The 19943-nt window shown below is 38.3% G+C and overlaps 1 protein-coding gene and 1 non-coding gene across 5 annotated transcripts in view; one reads left to right on the plus strand and one right to left on the minus strand.

Moving 5' to 3' along the window:
• The window catches only part of LOC111168723 (uncharacterized), a 567745-nt gene that overhangs the window by 511403 nt on the left and 36399 nt on the right, over positions 1-19943 (minus strand). The gene's annotated exons all lie outside the window — the stretch shown is intronic.
• LOC115803700 (small nucleolar RNA SNORA18) lies at positions 16002-16130 on the plus strand. Its single transcript, XR_004024473.1, has one exon. It is a non-coding gene; the product is annotated as a small nucleolar RNA SNORA18 (small nucleolar RNA).

Genomic DNA, 19943 nt, shown 5'->3' on the forward strand with positions numbered 1-19943 from the left:
TTAGCTCTCTCTGTCTTGATTTCCTTATTCAACTCCCACTACCATTAAGTTCCCCTCCATGTACTACAGCCACATGAGGTTGACATTAAGTTTGACATAATTTTCTAAGTTTTGAAGCAGTAGAAGAAACTACAAATGACAGGACCAATCATTTTATCATTAAAAGTTCAAAATTTATGCTAAAAATTTTTTTTTAATGGAAAGAAATACAAAGGACAAAATAATATTTATAGTAATTAAATAAGCAAAGGCTTAATACCTACGTTAAAATGCACTTGTGAAAATTTCATAAGAACTCTACTAAGGCTCCCTGGACACAAATGAATATATGGCATAATCAAAGAGTTTGCATCCAAAAATAGAAATTATAATTAGTAGACACAATATGGGGAAATGTTCAATCCACCTAATAATCAAAGAAATAATCATTGAAATAACAACAAGGCACCACTTTATACCAATGTGATTTCAAATTAGAATGCCCAGATGAGGTAGTGCACTTGTACCTGCATAGAATAAAAAGGTATGATAATGATTTTTGAAAGAAGAGTTAACATAGTAAAGAACTATTAAAATGTTAATGTTATTTGATTCAGAAATCTTATTTCCATGGACTTATTCTAAGAAAATAATGCAAAAGTTTTTCCTAAACTTACATAAAGATTGGCAATATTACAATACTAAAACAAAACAAAACAAAACAAACCTGGGCTGTCTGCCTTATAAATTTGGAAATGGTGAATAAACAATGTTCCACCTAATTAATAGAACAAAAGAATCCTTAAAACAAATGAGAACAGATTGATTCTTGGGTAGCAGGAATGTGAGTGAATTTTTCTCTTTTATTTAAAGTTCCATTGATGTTGCTATAATAATGTTTGTATAGTTAATTTCTTTCTTAATCAGTGTACTACTATGGTACCCATGATAAAGAACATTCCTTTCTTCTTTCCTCTCCTTTTGCCCTTCTCTGTAGCATTGGCAATTCAAAACAATCATTAAGTAATCCTCAGTTTACATTATAAATGCTCCATAGAAAGACATTTCAAAACATGCAATCTATTAATTTGTCCTTGGATTTCAACTTTCCAGACCAGCCAATTTGGAGTTTCCTACGCCCAGCAAGACTCTTCATTTCTTTATTATCTGTCAATTTATTTCATTTTGCTTCAGGAAATTATCACCCTGAAGTAGCATGTGTGTATTATTTTACTTCTAAATATAACTAGAAAGCCATCTGTGAAAAGTAGAGATATTTTCCTGAACCATTAACACTTTACTTTGACAATCAGTAAGCACTTTTTAGAGTGCTTATTGACATTCTGAACTAAGAACTAAGCCCAAAGAACATGACACAGAGTAAGAAGTTTTTCAAGTGGGCCCAGTAATATATAAAGCTGCTTTAAAAGGCATTCATTTCAAATCAAAGCAGATCAAAAGTACTAAACAATGGTTTGTTTTGTAAATCATGGTCTACAAGTAGCTTAGAATTAGAATTTCTCAAGGAAATTGTGCCATTTAAAACGGAATCATCTTTATCCTAATGGGATGTGTTCAACCAATCAAGAGAGGTAATGTCCTTGGGAGACTCAGCAGAGTTAAACAAAAATATCATTACAAGTCTCTTTATACATTTAATATTGAAAAGGAGTAGGAGAGCTGAGACTTTTATATGAGAACACAAAACATTTTGAATTAGATTTTAAAGTGGTCTAAATAATTCAAAATTATAGTTCTCTTACTTGAATACATTCTTTAAATTCATGCAAGATGTTACAATTTTAAAATATATTTAGAGCCCCAAATATTATAGTTTCATATCATTTCATGTAATACATGAAAGTTATCACTAATTTTATCACATTACTGATTTTTTTTCATCAAGGAAATGGCCTCTTGCTTATTAAGAGGCCACGTCCATTTCACAGGAATCATGTTTCCACAAGGGAACTTCCACTATAGCAGTGATTCTCAATCCTTGCTATATATTAGAGTTAGCTGGGGCTCTTTAAAAAAATATACGTTTCACCAAAAACCTATTCATTCTGAAGGGGTGGAGTGGAGAACTTGCATCAGACTTTATAAAAGCTTCCTATGAGATCCTAATGTTCATCCAGGGTTGAAATCACTACAGTAAACTCATACTTCTATTCTCTCTCCCCACCCCTCACTTACTCATCCCCAAGTGAAAAATTTACCTGCCTCGTGAGTGTTTAGAGTATGACATACACTGGTTCTTGTTCCTCCACTGGGTAGCATTAATGCTTTAAAAAGCAGTACACCATTTCTTACACAGTTAAACAAATACCATATGATCTAACAATCACACTGCTGGGAATTTACTCAAGAGAAATGAAAACATAAGTCCACACAAACACCTGTAGACAAATGTTTACAGCAGCTTTATTCATAATAGCCAAAAACTTGAAACAACCCAAATGCCCAGCAACCGGCAAACAGATAAACAGTGATACATCCATGCAATGGAATACAACTCAGTGATACTGATAGATGCAACAACATGGAGGCTACGTGATGTACAATTCCATTTATATAACATTCTAGAAGCAAAACTGTTAGGGCAGAAATCTGATCAGGATTGCCAGGGTCTGGAGGTAAGAGCAGAAAGGAGGGGAGACTGACTGCAAAGGCACAGAGGGAACCTCCTGGGGTGATAGAAAGGCTATACATCTTGATTGTGATGGTGGTTACGTGATTCTATACATATGTCAAAACTCATCCAACTATATATTGGAAATGATAAATTTTACTGTATTTAAATTATATTTCAATTTTTTTAAGTACCCAGTTATGTATTTCTTCTCTGTCTGCTCACACAGTTAGGGATCACAGAGGGTAAGGCAGAAATTCTGAGTATGCTAGTCACTCTAAACACTCAAACTCTCCCTCAGGCAGTTAACCCAAGGTCTAGAACCTGGGGAGAGGAAGCCCAAAGGTGAATTCAACCACATTTTCCAATCCACTTTACAACAAGGCTGATATGTCCATCACCTGAATGACCCCTGAATCTACTTCTCAAATAGTTCTAAATTCAGGGGGTAAGAGAGGAAGGTAGAAATAATCATCACTCCAACTCCCCTCTCCCCAATATACGGCTATAATGATCAGGAAATCTTGAGATCAGGAGATCAATACTACACTAAATTAGGGCAATCAAAATAACCCATGGAAAGATGAAGGCAGACAGAAGGTCTTAACCTCAGTACTTTTATGAGTATTGACTGTGGTAGGCTGCAACACATTATGCCTTGGCTGACGTTTACAGACACAAAGCCAGTTTCCATTAGCATTAATAAGAAGACTTTTCTGACAGACTTAGATCTAAGCAGGTGTGACTGAATCAAACACTAATTTGCTGGAAAAAAAGTATTTTCATATCATGCAAGACACACAAAACTTCATTATACAGGGTTATTATGCATTGGTGGAATAATTTTTACTCCCTATAAGTTATTTATTAGAAAGGACAGTAGACCACGGGTTGATGTTACATAAGACAGTTAAGTGCACATAGATCACAGAGGACTGGCCTTTTTTTTTTTTTTTTTTTTTTTTGCGGTACGCGGGTCTCACTGTTGTGGCCTCTCCCGTTGCAGAGCACAGGCTCCGGACGTACAGGCTCAGCGGCCATGGCTCACAGGCCCAGCTGCTCTGCGGCATGTGGGATCCTCCTGGACCAGGGCACGAACCCGTGTCCCCTGCGTCGGCAGGCAGACTCTCAACCACTGCGCCACCAGGGAAGCCCAAGAGGACTGGCCTTTTAATTAAAGCATCTGGGTAATAACAGGCAGCAATAGTTCAGCAGACCCAGGTTCTATTCCTATTCTATTCTATTCTAGTTCAAAACTGTTTTGAACTTCAGCAGTTCATGGGCGAAGGAAAGAATTGAGCGTAAATCTCTTGAAATCATTTGGCTTGTCAACCATAATTTGTTAATTACATAACATATTTTAGAGACTGAAATTCTGGCTTCAAATACAAAAGAGTGAAAAGTGTTTCAATAGATAAAAAAAAAGAATTGGAATGCAATGCATGAGCCTTGATGGTTCTCAAAAAACAAGCAAAAAAACAATAAAAGACATTTTGGAGAAGATGAGGGATATCTGAATATGAACTGAGTATCACATGATGTTACGAAATTTGTTCATTTTTTTGGTGTGATAATGATATTGTAGTTATGTAAGAGATTATCCTTATTTTTATGTGATATATGCTAAAATATTAGGGGCCAAAGTGTCCTGATTTCCATAATTTGACTTCAGATGGTACAGAAAATTGTATACCATATATTTTTTCATACACATATACACATTCATAAACACAAAAATATTTAAATATATGTATACTTATGCATATAAATACACATATAAATATGGATAGACATGGAAAATATAGTTAAATAATATTGTTGAATGTGGGTATATGAGAGTTTATTGTATTTTCTTTCAATTTTTCTTTAAATCAAATTTTTCATAATAAATTTAGAGAAGAATGTAAGCATTCTATAGAGGACATGTCATCTTCTTGGCTTTAGGAAGAGAAAGAACTCAATGAAATTGTAAATCAAAGGTTAAATATATTTAAACACAACAATGTTATTATACTTATAGTTCAGTGTATACTGAACTATACACTTAAAAATGGTTAAGATGGGGGCTTCCCTGGTGGCACAGTGGTTGAGAGTCCACCTGCCGATGCGGGGTACACGGGTTCGTGCCCCGGTCTGCGAAGATCCCACATGCCGCGGAGCGGCTAGGCCCGTGAACCATGGCCACTGAGTCTGCGCGTCCGGAGCCTGTGCTCTGCAATGGGAGAGGCCACAACAGTGAGAGGCCCGTGTACCACAAAAAAAAAAAAAAATGGCTAAGATGGTAAAGCTTCTATGCATTTTACCGCAATTTTTTTCTTTTTAGGAGAAAGGGGAAGGACCTAGAGAAAAAGCTAAATCAATATAAAAGGAAAATAGGAAATCTTCAAAGCCAGGCTAGAACACCAAAAAGTAAGAAAGGACAAATATTCCAACCTGTCTATAAACATTATACCAGAAAATGAGAAGATGATACTAAGAGAGGATATCTGGAGTGCAAAGAAACCTTACAGAGGAGGGGCCAAAGTATGGGAGAGAAGCTTGGAGTGAATTGTGTCCCCACCAAAATTCATATATTGGAGTCCTCACCGCCAGTACCTCAGAATGTGACCTTATTTGGAAGTAGGGTCCTTGCAGGTGTAATTTGTTAAATTAAGATGTGGTCACACTGGAGTAGGGTGGACACTTTATTCAATGGGACCACTATCGTATTTGGACACAAGACACAAACACACTTAGGGAGAAGTGATGTGAAGAGACACAAGGAGAAGACGGCCATCTGCAAGCCAAACAGAGAGACCTGGAGCGGATCCTTCCTTCACAGACCTCAAAAGGAACCAGCCTTGCCGACACCTTGATCACAGACTCTGGCCTCCAGAATTGAAACAATACATTTCTGTTGCTTTAAGTCACCCAGTTTGTAGTATGTACTTTTGTTACAGCAGCCATAACAAAACAGTACACCCCTCAAAGGAAGCCCAGGTCAGAAAACTGCTCAGAAGCACCCCACTAAAGCTGTTAAAAGTCAATCAGGAATTGGGGAACCATCCTGAAAACAAGGAATGCTACACAAGGTCATTACAGACTATGTGGACAGATTGGAGAGGGAAGACTGAAGCTGTCAGGGCAGAGATCTTAAAACCTTATTAAGTAAGTTTGGCAAGATGAAACAGCTATTTTAAGAAGAGACACATAGCACAAGGAACTCCACTCAATACTCTGTAATGACTCACATGGGAATAGAATCTAAAAAAGAGTGGATATATGTATATGCATAACTGATTCACTTTGCTGTACACCTAAAACTAACACAACATTGTAAATCAACTATGCTTCAATAAAAATTAATTTTAAAACAACAGACACAGGTATTACTTATGTCCTGAGGAAACAGGCCCGGGAATTTTAGAAAGTAAGGACTTTAAGATGCAAAGAGAGAGAGAGAGAGATGGTAAGGGCAAGCCAAGCAAGACAATAATATATTGAATCCAGGCCTAACCACGTGCTAGTCTGATGGGAGAATATCTTAGAATTACACATTTTAGGAAGTTGAAGGCAGACAAGATGCATGTCAACAATTAATGCTTTAGGCAAAGCCAGAACTCCTTGATTTCACCTCTCTCATTATGAGGAAAAGTCACAGTAGAAATATCTAATAAGAGTATGTTAGGTGGGCTTCCCTGGTGGTGCAGTGGTTGAGAGTCTGCCTGCCGATGCAGGGGACGTGGGTTCGTGCCCAGGTCCAGGAAGATCCCACATGCCATGGAGCAGCTAGGCCCGTGAGCCATGGCTGCTGAGCCTGCGCGTCTGGAGCCTGTGCTCTGCAACAGGAGAGGCCACAGCAGTGAGAGGCCCGCGTAACGCCAAAAAAAAAAAAAAAAAAAAAGCAGCAAGGGAAAAGCAACAAATAATATACAAGGGAATCCCCATGAGATTAACAGCTGATTTTTCAGCAGAAACTCTGCAAGCCATAGGGAGTCGCAGGACATATTTAAAGTGATGAAAGGGAAAAACCTACAACCAAGATTACTCTACTCAGCAAGGATCTGATTCAGATTTGATGGAGAAATTAAAACCTTTAAGGATAAGAAAAAGTTAAGAGAATTCAGCACTACCAAACCAGCTCTACAGCAAATGCTAAAGGAACTCCTCTAGGCAGGAAACACAAGAGAAGGAAAAGACCTACAAGAACAAACCCAAAACAGGTAAGAAAATGGTAATAGGAACATACATATCAATAATTACCTTAAATGTAAATGGATTAAATACTTCAGCCAAAAGACACAGACTGGCTGAATGGATACAAAGACAAGACCTGCACATATGCTGTCTAAAAGAGACCCACTTCAGACCTAGGGACACATACAGTCTGAAAGTGAGGGGATAGTAAAAGATATTCCATGCAAATGGAAATCAAAAGAAAGCTGGAGTAGCAATTCTCATATCAGACAAAATAGGCTTTATCACAAGAAACAAAGAAGAGAGAGAAAGAGACAAGAGACAAAGAAGGACACTACATAACAATCAAGGGATCGATCCAAGAAGATACAGCAATTGTAGATCTCTATGCACCCAACCTAGGAGCACCTCAATACATAAGGCAAATGCTAACAGCCGTAAAAGGGGAAATCGACAGTAACACAATAATAGTAAGGGACTTTAACACCCTACTTTCACCAAAGGACAGATCATCAAAAATGAAAATAAATATGGAAACACATGCTTTAAATGACACATTAAGCAACACGGACTTGATATTTGTAGGACATTCCATCCAAAAACAACAGAATACACTTTCTTCTCAAGTGCTCATGGAACATTATCCAGGATAGACCATATCTTGGGTCACAAATCAAGCCTTGGTAAATTTAAGAAAATTGAAATCATATCAAGTATGTTTTCCGACCCCAACGCTATGAGACTAGATATCAATTACCAGAAAAAAAAACTATAAAAGATACAAATACATGGAAGCTAAACAATATACCACTCAATAACCAAGAGATCACTGTAAGGAATCAAAGAGGAAATCAAAAAATACCTAGAAACAAATGACAATGAAAACACGATGACCCAAAACCTACGGGATGCAGCAAAAGCAGTTCTAAGAGGGAAGTTTAGAGCAATACAATCCTACCTCAAGAAACAAGAAAAATCTCAAATAAACAACCTAAACTTACACCTAAAGAAATTAGAGAAAGAAGAACAAAGAAAACCCAAAGTTAGCAGAGGGAAAGAAATCATAAAGATCAGATCAGAAATAAAAGAAAAACAAATGAAGGAAACAATAGCAAAGATCAATAAAACTCAAAGCTGGTTCTTTGAGAAGATACACAAAATTGGTAAACCATTAGCCAGACTCATCAAGAAAAAAAGAGAGAAGACTCAAATCAACAGAATTAGAAATGAAAAAGGAGAAGTAATAACGGACACTGAAGAAATACAAAGAATCATGAGAGATAACTACAAGGAACCATATGCCAATAGAATGGACAACCTGGAAGAAATAGACAAATTCTTAGAAAAGCACAACCTTCTGAGACTGAATGAGGAAGAAATAGAAAATATAAACAGACCAATCACAAGCACTGAAATTGAAACTGTGATTAAAAACCTTCCAACAGGAATTTCCTGGTGGCGCAGTGGCTGAGAGTCTGCCTGACGATGCAGGGGACACAGGTTCGTGCCCCGGTCCGGGAAGGTCCCACATGCCGCGGAGTGGCTGGGCCCATGAGCCATGGCCACTGAGCCTGCACATCTGGAGTCTGTGCTCCGCAACAGGAGAGGCCACAACAGTGAGAGGCCCACGTACCGCCAAAAAAAAAAAAAAAAAAAAAAAATCTTCCAACAAACAAAAGCCCAGGACCAGATGGCTTCACAGGTGAATTCTATCAAACATTTACAGAAGAGCTAACACCTATCCTTCTCAAACTCTTCCAAAATATAGCAGAGGGAGGAACACTCCCAAACTCATTCTACAAGGCCACCATCACCCTGATACCAAAATCAGACAAAGATGTCACCAAAAAACTACAGGCCAATATCTCTGACAAACACAGATGCAAAAATCCTCAACAAAATACTAGCAAACAGAATCCAACAGCACATTAAAAGGATCATACACCATGATCAAGTGGGATTTAACCCAGGAATGCAAGCAAATCAATCAATGTGATAAACCATATTAACAAACTGAAGGATAAAAAAACCATATGATAATCTTAATAGATATAGAAAAGGCTTTTGACAAAATTCAACACCCATTTATGATAAAAACTCTCTAGAAAGTAGGCACAGAGGGAACCTACCTCAACATAATAAAGGCCATATATGACAAACCCACAGCCAACATCATTGTCAATGGTGAAAAACTGAACCATTTCCTCTGAGATCAGGAACAGGACAAGGCTGCACACTCTCACCCCTATTATTCAACATAGTTTTGGAAGTTTTAGCCATGGCAATCAGAGAAGAAAAAGAAATAAAAGGAATCCAAATTGGAAAGGAAGAAATAAAGCTGTCACTGTCTGCAGATGCCATGATACTATGCATAGAGAAGCCTAAGGATGCTACCAGAGGGCTGCTAGAGCTAATCAATGAATTTGGTAGAGTAGCAGGATACAAAATTAATGCACAGAGATCTCTTGCATTCCTATACACTAATGAAAAATATGAAAGAGAAATTAAGGAAACACTCCCATTTACCACTGCAACAAAAAGAATAAAATACCTAGGAATAAACCTGCCTAAGGAGACAAAAGACCTGTATGCAGAAAAGTATAAGACGCTGATGAAAGAAATTAAAGATGATACAAACAGATGGAGATATATACAACATTCTTGGATTGCAAGAATCAACACTGTGAAAATGACTATACTACCCAAAGCAATCTACAGATTCAATGCAATCCCTATCAACCTACCAATGGCATTTTTCACAGAACTAGAACAAAAATTTTCACAATTTGTATGGAAACACAAAAGAGCCCGAGTAGCCAAAGCAATCTTGAGAAAGAAAAACGGAGCTGGAGGAATCAGGCTCCCTGACTTGAGACTATACTACAAAACTACAGTAATCAAGACGGTAAGGTACTGGCACAAAAACATAAATATCGATCAATGGAACAGGATAGAAAGCCCAGAGATAAACCCACACACATATGGTTACCTTATCTTTGATAAAGGAGGCAAGAATACACAATGGAGAAAAGACAGCCTCTTCAATAAGTGGTACTGGGAAAACTGGACAGCTACATGTAAAAGAATGAAATTAGAACACTTCCTAATGCCATACACAAAAATAAACTCCAAATGGATTAAAGACCTAAATGTAAGGGCAGACACTATAAAACTCTTAGAGGAAAACATAGGCAGAACATTCTATGACACAAATCACAGCAAGACCCTTTTTGACCCACCTCCTAGAGAAACGGAAATAAAAACAAAAATAAGCAAATAGGACCTAATGAAACTTAAAAGCTTTTGCACAGCAAAAGAAACCACAAACAAAACAAAAAGACAATCCTCAGAATGGGAGAAAATATTTGCAAATGAAGCAACTGACAGTGGGTTAATCTCCAAAATATAAAAGCAGCTCATGCAGCTCAATACCAAAAAAATGAACAACCCAATCCAAAAATGGGCAAAAGACCTAAATAGACATTTCTCCAAAGAAGATATACAGATTGCCAGCAAACACATGAAATGATGTTCAACATCACTAATCATTAGAGAAATGCAAATCAAAACTACAATGAGGTATCACCTCACACTGGTCAGAATGGCCATCATCAAAAAATCTACAAACAATAAATTCTGGAGAGGGTGTGCAGAAGAAAAGGGAATGCTCTTGCACTGTTGGTGGGAATGTAAATTGATACAGCCACTATGGAGAACAGTATGGAGGTTCCTTAAAAAACTAAAAATAGAACTACCATATGACCCTGGAAACCCGCTACTATACCTTGAGAAAACCATAATTCAAAAAGAGTCATGTACCACAATGTTCCTTGCAGCTCTATTTATGATAGCCAGGACATGGAAGCAACCTAAGTGTCCATCAACAGATGAATGGATAAAGAAGAAGTGGCACATATATACAATGGAATATTACTCAGCCATAAAAAGAAACGAAATTGAGTTATTTGTAGTGAGGTGGATAGACCTAGAGTCTGTCATACAGAGTGAAGAAAGTCAGAAAGAGAAAAACAAATACTGTATGCTAACACATATATATGGAATCTAAAAAAAAATAGTTCTGATGAACCTAGTGGCAGGACAAGAATAAAGACGCAGACGTAGAGAATGGACTTGAGGACACAGTGGGGGGAGGGGAAGCTGGGACAAAGTGAGAGAGTAGCATTGACATACATACAGTAGCAAATGTAAAATAGCTAGTGGGAAGCAGCTGCATAGCACAGGGAGGTCAGCTCGGTGCTTTGCAACCACTTGGAGGGGTGGGATAAGGAGGGTGGGAGGGAGTCCCAAGAGGGGGGGGATATGGGGATATACGTATGCATATAGCTGATTCACTTTGTTATACAGCAGAAACTAACACACCATTGTAAAGCAATTATACTCCAATAAAGATGTTTAAAAAAAAAGAAAAAAAATGGAGCAATAAAAAAATCTTTAAAAAGAAAAAGCAAGCAAGAAAGAAATGGAATGGAGACTTATTTTCAATCAAGAGTGCAGATAATCTAATTCATGTTCCTCTTCTGTCCCATTTCAGAGCCTTCTGGTAGCAAAAGATACACCGCCTACCTGTTGTCACAGGAGGATACTCAGAGGAGCTGTGGTTGGTATTAGGAGTGTGGTTTCAAGAAATAAGGAGGAGAGAAAACAAAAAAACAAGAACTTACATTGCTAGCATCAGAAGATGGGGGGAAAAAAAGAAGGAGGAGAAATTGACCATCTCCTCTACCAAGGGAAATCATCACACGGGGCATGGACAACCCTAAGAATTAATAAAGAGCAAAAAGCTGGGGACTATCAGGGAAGGGCATTACTACCTTGGGTGAGCTGTCCTAAAGTCAAGGCTTAGAAAAACAACATCGGGATACCTGGTTGTTACCACAAACGCAGGCTGCAATCCCCAGTTGAACTTCACCCATAATAAAGCTGTTTTTTAAAAAATCTCCATCTAAATACTGCATCTACTTCTCGAATGGTTTGAAAGATGGAAGAGGAAAAGATGTGATTAAAACCAGAACAGACACACTTAGAAAACCTTCAAGCAGAACACGTCTTTCAAATATAATCTTAGAACCTGAAAATATAAAGCGAATAAAATTGGAATTATTTTAGTAAAAGGAGAGAAAAGGAAGTTAGGAAGCCCATCCACTCAGCATGCCCCTCACCTCCTACAGAGCCTCTGAGTGCTCTTTGGAGCACAGCTTGAATATCACTGCCTTAAAGAATTAGAATCACTGGCCATTTAATGCATATGGTGAACTGGCCATTTTTAAGGACCTATAGGTTGACCAAGGACCTATGAGCTGCTCTGGTTCAAAACCCTGAGCACAGCAGATCAGATTAATTGTCTCAGGAATCTGGGGAGAACACACACACAAGGAAATAAGGCTGTTAAATGTAGGTGACCCTGAAAGGGTACTAAGAAGGGTCATGAACTTGAAAAGAACCATAAAACGTAAGTAAAATGAAGAAGCAAAAGCTGTAAGAGGAAAAACCTAACCCAGCAGTTAAGTCAGAAGGAAGCAAGATGTGCAGAAAGTGAGTCCCATTAATAGTGAAGCATTAGAGTAGAAATCTACCAACAGTTGTAGCTGAGGTCCCTTCACTGGGCATTTGGGGATTCCTTCCTCGCCCGGCACATAGTAGGCACTCAAGAAATAGATACTTTGAGAATTGAAAACAAAGGTCATTTGAGTCTTGTCCCATTCTCCAGTCCCTGCTCTTCTTGGAGCCTTGGTGTTTGCTTTCCCCAGGTTCCCACGTGCGTCCTCCTCACAACATGCTCCTCACTGCTTGGCAGCTTGAATGAGAATTTCTTCACACCAAAGCAAGAGTGTGACTGAAGCAGGGACATACCGCATTTAGGGTACTTTCAAAAAAATGAGGAATAGAGAACAGAACTTCTGGAAATGTAGAACTAGAGCTCGGGACAGAGGCCAAGGCAAATGTTGATTTGAAGGTCATGCCCATAAAAGCTCTACAAAGCAGACACACAGAGAAAAGAGCTAAGCATAGTCCTGAGGAAATCCTTCACTTAGGGGAGGAGAAGAGACAAAGGAAGCAAAGGAGACAGAAGCTGTACTTTCGGAAGGCCCCAGCCTGTTTTTTGCATCAGGCTCATATATAATCCTTTGCACTGACCACTCAAACAGGGCTGCTTTTATCTTATACAAAGCACTGTATAGTGGGATACCTCTTTCCCTGGCTTCAAATTTTCATGTAGAGGGACCGTCGCAAGACTAACATTCCTGGCTTCTTGCCCTCCTCCTTACTCCCCAGGAGAGGAGGAATGACTTACCTAACTGATGAACAGGTAATAGGAACAGCTATAAAACAGGCTCAGTGGGGCAGACTCTGAGTAAATGCACTTGGGAATGACATATGAGTGACCCATTAGGCTCTCAGCTGTGTTCTGTAGTCTCAGCTCTGCAATAATCAACCTAAGAGGATCTTTTGAATCCATGTGCCAATCTGTCAACTGGTTCTAAAATTTGGGCAGGGCAAAGAAAGGCATTTTATTTTAATTTTCAGTCTGTTGCAGACTCGTTACTCAGAAGCAGACTCTGAGACAGAGGTCAGCATGCAGGAAGTTGGTTGGGGAATGAGGGAAAAAAGCGGAAATACAGGACAAGAGGTTAGGTTGTGATGTCTCAGAGGGCTGCCAGATTTAGCCAATAAACATGCAGGGTGCCCAGTTAAATTCAAATTTCAGAGAAACAGCAAAAAGAATTTTAGCAGCAATATGTTCCATGCAATACTGGGGACATACTGATTCTAAAAATTTATTTGTTGTTTATCTAAAATTCAAATTTACCTAGACAGCCTGTATTTATTTTATCTGGCAACCCTAAAGCCTCAGCCACCCGGCATGGAGCTTTGGAGCTAGGAGAGCCCTTTCAACCTGCCGTGAGTTGGGCAAGGGTGCTGAGATGTTACAGCTCCACACAGGTTAGTCATTGGAGGCAGCTGCTCCCGGGAATAGGGTAGAAGCTTGAGCAAAGTGGTTCTCTTCAGCCACAGGCAATTCCTGGAAAGGACTGGCAGCTAGAGAGTGTCAGCCAACTATGATCCCAACAGCAAGGGGGATAAGTCCTTCAGTCCTGGAGGGGGGAATCTAGGTGGTACAAAACAGCTTCCACGCCCTACATCTCTCCCCAACAAAAAACCCTGTAACGATGAAACATTATTTATTTAGCCCCTTCTTTGTTTTCAGCAATGTGCTATGTCCCAGAGACACTTCTGCTCTTACTGAAAACTGTCAGCTGATGAAAAGAGAGAAGCCAATCTAAATATATATTTGGCGAATGAATTCTCAATTTTTTATATTGAGATTCTCATATTTACTTTTTTCCTTGGTTTTTTGATATGTGTGGACCCTGTTTCAATTTTTTGTTCAAAAATATTTTTTTGAAGACACATTTAATCCTATTACCATCCCAAATAAAAAATTTACCGTAAGTTAGGGAAACAGGATAATTCCTTAATTTGAAAAGGGGTTTCTACCAAAAACCTAAAACAAGTCTTGTTCTTTTCTTTTTTTTATTCGACTCTGTTTTTTAATTTAACTCGTTATCATAGAAATTTTCAAACATACACAAATATAGGGAAAATAGATTAATGAGCTCCATGTACCTATCACTCATCTTCAACAATTATCAATATTTTGCCAATTTCCAAATATCATTCTGAAAAATAAAATATTAGACCACATCTCCATAAAAGTCAGGAACAATATAATATGATGCCTACTTTTATGATGAATAATTTTGTCCTAGAGTTACTGGTCAATACAAAAAGATCAGCACAAAAGAAATAAGTATGAATATTGGCAAAGTAGATAGATACCTAGAAAAGGCAATCACATAATATCTGTATGGACTAATTAAATTTTTCAGAAACATAAAAACAAGATTAATATATAAAATCTACAGGGGCTTCCCTGGTGGTGCAGTGGTTGAGAATCCACCTGCCAATGCAGGGTACACGGGTTCAATCCCTGGTCCAGGAAGATCCCACATGCCACAGAGCAACTAAGCCCGTGTACCACAACTACTGAGCCTGCGCTCTAGAGCCCATGAGCCACAACTACTGAGCCCACGTGCCGCAAGTACTGAAGCCCGTGTGCCTAGAGCTCGTGCTCTGCAACAAGAGAAGCCACTGCAATGAGAAGCCTGCACACCGCAATGAAGACTAGCCCCCGCTCGGCGCAACTAGAGAAAGCCCGTGAGCAGTAATGAAGACCCAATGCAGCCAAAAATAAATAAAATAAATTTATAAAATATAATAATAATAAAATAAAAATCTACAGCCTTTCTATAATCAACAAAAACTTATTTGAAAATGTAATAGAGAAGAAAGCCAAATTCGATTCCAATGAAACCTTGAATTACTTAGGAAAAAACTTAAAAGTATGAAATTTATTGAAGATAACCATATACTTTCAATGAAGGCTGTGAAAGATACTCCTAGATAAAAAGGTTCAACATTATACAGATATTAATACTCCCCAAGTTAAATAAAAACTTGTGATGCAATTTTAGTCAAAATTCCAACAGGATATTTTATAGAGTTGGCAAGTTAGTTTTAAAGTTCATCTATGAGATGTGCCAAAAACGTCAACATTTTTTTTTTAGAAAAATGAACAAGAAACAGGACTTACTTTTCCAAGTATCAAAATGTATTATGAAGTCACAGTAATTGAAATAATGTGAAAAACATTATTGTGAAAAACAGCCAATGATCTTAGAATGTGATAAATGAGGCACTTAAAATCATACAGGTACTGACAGATTATTTAATAAATGGTGTTGGGACAAGGAGTTACCCACTTGAAAAAAAGGAAAACTAAATGCCTTCCTCACACCATACTTAAAAATAAATTCCACATGTACTTAAGATGTAAATTTTTTAAAGGATAAAAGAAAAATTGGAAAATATATCTATAATCTTGGGAGGAGAAAACTGTCTTGACAAAACATAAAACCCAAAGTATATTATGTGTATGGCAGAAGACATAAAGTCGAAAAGCAAGCAAATTATGACAAAATATATTTGCAACTGATATAATACAATTTTATACTTTATTTTACTTTGTATACATATATATCAGTTTATCTGAATTATTTAAATATAGACAAATATATTAAATAGATATATATTCATACAAAGAACCTATCAATCAGTAAAAAACAACCCTATAATTGAGGTCTATCCCTATGGGGCTTTTCCTGTAGACTCACATTGTTGGAAATGCCTCACAGAGTAACTGTGTGGTTTTGCTTCACTCACAGAACTATTTGTTAGATCTTCGGAAAGAACTACAACATCTGCTAAAAGTATGAAAGACCTAGTAGTTAATTTTTTTTACCTTAGGTATTGGCATATCCCACAGTCTATATTATTCTTGGGTGTGATAGCTTTGGAGCGAATATGATTTGAACTCAGTTTTAGAGGGTGTCTGAAACTGAAAACCAGGCAAATCCATCTACTCTGAGACTATAAGTGGTCCTAAAGTAAATTACATGAAGAAATTAGATGCCCAAGATTCTAGTGGGGAAATGTTTGATGTTATCAATGTGTCCATATTCAAGTGGAGACAAAAGAAGTCCAACTAAAAGAATTATGGGCTAAAAGACAGGACAACTGTGGATTAAACATAGCTTCTTTTTAAAAGGGCTGTCTTGAAGATAAACCCTGACTCAAACTTTGGAGGAACTAAGGTGACCTTGATGGACAGTGGAGGCGATCACATGTAAAATTCTTTAAATAAAAATTTATTGACTTTAGTTGAGGGATAAATCAAGAGCCTTGGATGAGCATACATATACTACTATATACAAGTAGTAGAAAAAAGAACTACTTGTACTATATACAAGATAGATAACCAACAAGGACCTACTGTATAGCACAGGGAACTCTACTCAATATTCTGTGATAACCTATATGAGAAAAGAATCTAAAAAAGAATAAAAAGGGAATTCCCTGGCAGTCCAGTGGTTAGGACTCTGCGCTTTCACTGCCAAGGAAGGGCATGGGTTCAATCCCTGGTTGGGTAACTGAGATCCCACATGCCACGCAGCATGATCATTAAATAAATAAATAAATAATAAAAAAAGAATATATGTAAATGTGTTCAATATAACTGAATCACTTTGCTGTACACCTGAAACTAACACAACATTGTAAATCAACTATATTCCAATAAAATTAAAATATTTTTTAAAATTTATTGACTTTAAATAATTTGCCTAATGTTATAAATAATATTTTTAAACCCTTTACACTATAAAAAAAATTGACCATCTAATTAAAAATTACCCAACTGGGGCTTCCCTGGTGGCACAGTGGTTGAGAAGCCGCCTGCCAATGCAGGGGACATGGGTTCAAGCCCTGGTCCGGGAAGATCCCACATGCCACAGAGCAACTAAGCCTGTGCACCACTCCTACTGAGCCTGTACTCTAGAGCCCACGAGCCACAACTACTGAGCCCACGTGTCACAACTACTAAAGCCCGCACACCTAGAGCCTGTGCTCCGCAACAGGATAAGCCACTGCAGTGAAAAGCCCACACACCACAACAAAGAGTAGCCCCCGCTTGCCACAACTAGAGAAAGCCCAGGCACAGCAACGAAGCCCCAATGGAGCCAAAAATAAAAATAAATTAATTTAATTTTTTAAAAAAATTACCCAACTGAAAATAGGTAGGGCTTCCCCGGTGGCACAGTGGTTTAGAGTCTGCCTGCCAATGCAGGGGACACAGGTTCGTGCCCTGGTCCGGGAGGATCCCACATGCCGTGGAGCAACTGGGCCCATGCACCACAACTACTGAGTTTGTGCTCTAGAGCCCGCGAGCCACAACTACGGAAGCCCACGCACCTGGAGCCCGTGCTCTGCAACAAAAGAAGCCACTGCAATGAGAAGCCTGCACACCGCAATGAAGAGTAGCCCCCGCTCGCCGCAACTAGAGAAATCCCGCGTGTAGCAACGAAGACCCAACGCAGCCATAAATAAATAAATAAGAAAGAAAGAAAGAAAATAGGTAAAGAATATAAGCATACAACTTGCAGATGACAAGATACAAATGTTCAAAACCACATATGAAATATTGTTCATATGAATAAACTCAGTTAATAAAATAATGAGATATAAAGTTAAGAGTAAGTTAATAAATCAAGTTAATAAGATAATGAGGTGTCAATTTTTTAATATATTTATTTATTTATTTTTGGCTGCATTGGGTCTTTGTTGCTGTGCACGAGCTTTCTCTAGTTGCGGCGAGCAGGGGCTACTCTTCTTTGCAGTGAGCAGGCTTCTCATTGCAGTGGCTTCTCTTGTTGCAAAGCACAGGCTCTAGGCACGCAGGCTTCAGTAGTTGTGGCACGCGGACTCAGTAGTTGTGGCGCACAGGCTTAGTTGCTCTGCAGCATATGGGATCTTCCCGGACCAGGGATCGAACCCGTGTCCCCTGCATTGGCAGGCAGATTGTTAACCACTGCACCACCAGGGAAGTCCCAAGGCATCAATTTTTGACTATCGTTCTAAGTCAGAAACCGTAAAGGGCCTGTGATTTTACCCTACCTGCAAGCTAACAAATTAGCTTACCACAGTATAATATACATTCTGACAAAAGAATATAAGGCACCCCCCTAAACAAAATAGATGCTCTGATCAGCAAATACACGTATAAAAGCTGTTTGGTGCTTATGTTCCTACTTTTAAGCAATTGGCATTCTGGTATGTGCATCAGTCTCCTAGAAGTTTGGTTAGTGTGAGTCAATCACCACATATATGATCAACTCTGAATATTAACTGATACAGTGATATTCTTGGACCTGCAAGTCTGGGAACAGAGTCAGGACCCATATTGATTACATCAAGGTACTGTCGACCTGCTGGGCAATCAGCCTTTCCCAAAGACATCTATCTCTCTGATCCTTTGCAGGCCTTCATCAAATCAGAATATTTTCAGCTGTTGCTCTTTTGAGATCACTTCCAACCTCTCTCATTATCATAGTCATTTCCAGTTTGTTAGCACTGGTTAAAAAATACCATCCAAACTTGAACACACTACTCCAGACACAATCTGAACAGCACAGAATATATCATCTGCACTGGACCCTATTCTTGTCTGAATGTGCCCTAAATACGAACTGGCTTTTTCACCAGCTGCTATACTTGCAGAATCTTCTCAAGTTTGTATTTAACCCCAACTCCCAAGTCGTTTTCACATGGGAAAGGAAGATAATAAACGTAGATGAGAGCTTGTGCTGTGTAATCAGACTTCCTAAGTTTGAATTCTTGCTCTGCAGTGTGCTGACTAGGTAATGTTGAGAAAGTTACTTCTTGTCTTTAAACCTTAATTTTCTCACCTGTAAAATAGCAGTGATAACAAGAACATCCACCTCAAAGGTTTATTGTAAGGATTAAGTAATTTACCTCAGGAGAACTACTTGGTACAATGCAGGCTATTTCCCATGCATCCCACATTGCACTGAATACATCTTATTTAATCCTCACAAGAATATTATGATGTACATATTATTGCATCCATTTTACAGATGGGAAATCTGAAGTGCATAGAGTTTAAGTAGCTCGCCTAAGGTCAAAGAGTTGCTAAGTGGCAGAGCCAGGGTTGCAGTAAGTTCTTTCTGACTTCAAGTTCTCTCTCTTGCACCATTTAGATGCATTCTTCCCCTTCCTGTATTTCTACATTTTTTAAGCCTTTACAGAGCATAATAAACAGCTAGGAGTACAAGCTCTTGGGGCAGACTGCCTCGTTTGATGAACTGGAACAAGTTACTTAATCTCTACTTAAATGATCTGGGATAAGTTACTGAACTTCTCCATGCCTCAGTTTCCCTATCTGTAAAATAAGAATTTTATTTAGCAATACGTAATGCAGAGATTTCAGAGCTGATTAAGTAAGACAGCATTTAACACAGTGTCTATCCACTGGCTAGTACACAAGAGACGTTAGCTGTGTTATTCCTTTCCCACTCCAGGTCACCTTGCCAATACCAGCCAAGTCTGCTTAGGAAACCATCCTAGAGTATTTCCAGGGATCCACATCAAATTTACAAAATTTCTCTGAACTCTCTCAAACACATACTTTCCTATATCTATCAGACTATGTCTAGAGTTC

Source organism: Delphinapterus leucas, chromosome 11 (genome assembly GCF_059928025.1).
Source record: "Delphinapterus leucas isolate spDelLeu-1000000601 "Yukka" chromosome 11, BTC_Dleu_Yukka2, whole genome shotgun sequence".
Classification (NCBI taxonomy): domain Eukaryota; kingdom Metazoa; phylum Chordata; class Mammalia; order Artiodactyla; family Monodontidae; genus Delphinapterus; species Delphinapterus leucas.